The 2500-nt window shown below is 54.4% G+C and overlaps 1 pseudogene across 1 annotated transcript in view; it reads left to right on the forward strand.

Moving 5' to 3' along the window:
* Positions 1-2500, forward strand: part of LOC308160912 (wolframin-like) — an 18014-nt pseudogene that overhangs the window by 382 nt on the left and 15132 nt on the right. The window contains exon 1 of the transcript in view: positions 1-33. This exon is cut by the window's left edge and continues 382 nt beyond it. The product of the transcript in view is annotated as a wolframin-like (transcript). The remainder of the gene's footprint in view (positions 34-2500) is intronic.

Below are 2500 nucleotides of genomic sequence, written 5' to 3' on the forward strand. Positions count from 1 at the left end.
GGCTGAAGAAGGCGGAGCTGGAGGAGACAGAAGGTACGTTACAGTCAGAGGAACCTCTGGGGTGTCCACAGTTATACTGTGCACCTCTCTCTCTCTCTCTCTCCGCTCTCCTGGTGTGGTCCATTTTGACCTTCGACCTGGAACGTTAGCCACCTTCGCCTGAGAGACGGCAGGTGTGTGTAGGTGTGTCGTAGGTGTGTCGTAGGTGTGTTTAGGTGTGTCGTAGGTGTGTGTCGTAGGTGTGTGTAGGTGTGTCCTAGGTGTGTCGTACATGTGTGTAGGTGTGTGTAGGTGTGTGTAGGCGTGTTGTAGGTGTGTGTAGGTGTGTGTAAGTGTCTCGTAGGTGTGTGCAGGCGTGTGTAGGTGTGTGCAGGTGTGTCATAGATGTGTGTAGGTGTGTGTAGGCGTGTTGTAGGTGTGTCGTAGGTGTGTTTAGGCGTGTCGTAGGTGTGTGTAGGTGTGTGTAGGTGTGTGTAGATGTGTGTAGGTGTGTGTAGATGTGTGTAGGTGTGTCGTAGGCGTGTGTAGGTGTGTGCAGGCGTGTGTAGGTGACTTCATGGTGCTTCGGTGTCACCTCAACCCAACGGACTTGCTCTCCTTGTCTCTCCTTGTCTCCTCTCCTTGTCTCCTCCCCTTGTCTCCTCTCCTTGTCTCCTCTCCTTGTCTCCTCCCCCTGTCTCCTCCTTGTCTCCTCCCCTTGTCTCCTCTCCTTGTCTCCTTCCCTTGTCTCCTCTCCTTGTCTCCTCTCCTTGTCTCCTCTCCTTGTCTCCTCTCCTTGTCTCCTCTCCTTGTCTCCTCTCCTTGTCTCCTCTCCTTGTCTCCTCCCCTTGTCTCCTCCCCTTGTCTCCTCCCCTTGTCTCCTCTCCTTGTCTCCTCCCCCTGTCTCCTCCTTGTCTCCTCTCCTTGTCTCCTCTCCTTGTCTCCTCCCCTTGTCTCCTCCCCTTGTCTCCTCTCCTTGTCTCCTCCCCTTGTCTCCTCTCCTTGTCTCCTCCCCTTGTCTCCTCTCCTTGTCTCCTCTCCTTGTCTCCTCCCCTTGTCTCCTCCCCTTGTCTCCTCTCCTTGTCTCCTCCCCTTGTCTCCTCTCCTTGTCTCCTCCCCTTGTCTCCTCCCCTTGTCTCCTCCCCTTGTCTCCTCTCCTTGTCTCCTCTCCTTGTCTCCTCCCCTTGTCTCCTCTCCTTGTCTCCTCCCCTTGTCTCCTCTCCTTGTCTCCTCCCCCTGTCTCCTCTCCTTGTCTCCTCTCCTTGTCTCCTCTCCTTGTCTCCTCCCCTTGTCTCCTCTCCTTGTCTCCTCCCCTTGTCTCCTCTCCTTGTCTCCTCTCCTTGTCTCCTCCCCTTGTCTCCTCTCCTTGTCTCCTCTCCTTGTCTCCTCCCCTTGTCTCCTCTCCTTGTCTCCTCTCCTTGTCTCCTCTCCTTGTCTCCTCCCCTTGTCTCCTCCCCTTGTCTCCTCTCCTTGTCTCCTCCCCTTGTCTCCTCTCCTTGTCTCCTCTCCTTGTCTCCTCCCCTTGTCTCCTCTCCTTGTCTCCTCCCCCTGTCTCCTCTCCTTGTCTCCTCTCCTTGTCTCCTCTCCTTGTCTCCTCCCCTTGTCTCCTCTCCTTGTCTCCTCTCCTTGTCTCCTCTCCTTGTCTCCTCCCCTTGTCTCCTCTCCTTGTCTCCTCCCCTTGTCTCCTCCCCTTGTCTCCTCCCCTTGTCTCCTCCCCTTGTCTCCTCCCCTTGTCTCCTCCCCTTGTCTCCTCCCCTTGTCTCCTCCCCTTGTCTCCTCTCCTTGTCTCCTCTCCTTGTCTCCTCTCCTTGTCTCCTCCCCTTGTCTCCTCTCCTTGTCTCCTCCCCTTGTCTCCTCTCCTTGTCTCCTCTCCTTGTCTCCTCTCCTTGTCTCCTCCCCTTGTCTCCTCCCCTTGTCTCCTCCCCTTGTCTCCTCTCCTTGTCTCCTCTCCTTGTCTCCTCTCCTTGTCTCCTCCCCTTGTCTCCTCCCCTTGTCTCCTCTCCTTGTCTCCTCTCCTTGTCTCCTCTCCTTGTCTCCTCTCCTTGTCTCCTCTCCTTGTCTCCTCCCCTTGTCTCCTCCCCTTGTCTCCTCCTTGTCTCCTCTCCTTGTCTCCTCCCCTTGTCTCCTCCCCTTGTCTCCTCCCCCTGTCTCCTCTCCTTGTCTCCTCCCCTTGTCTCCTCTCCTCATCTTCATCTGAACGGATCTGAAGACTTACACAAGGACCGTGAGGAATACACCTGTACACTCTGAGTAAAACAGGTTCCAAAAAGCGTTTCTTAGACTGGGAGAGACCTTTGAAGAGCCGGTTTCAGATCTGTAAAGTAGAGTGGATATGTCATTTGAGTTAAAGATTTTTAGTTTGGTCAAAGGCTTTTGTTTCCCAGATTTTGTTTAAGATGTTAAATGTTGTCCTTGCTTTTCCAATTCCGGCTTCGACATCCTCCTCCGAACCTCCCACCACAGTAATCATACTCCTGAGGTTTGTGAAACTAGCTACATCCTCTAGCTGGCTTTGGTCCAT

The sequence above is a fragment of the Nansenia antarctica genome (assembly GCF_963989245.1).
Source record: "Nansenia antarctica genome assembly, chromosome: 6".
Classification (NCBI taxonomy): domain Eukaryota; kingdom Metazoa; phylum Chordata; class Actinopteri; order Argentiniformes; family Microstomatidae; genus Nansenia; species Nansenia antarctica.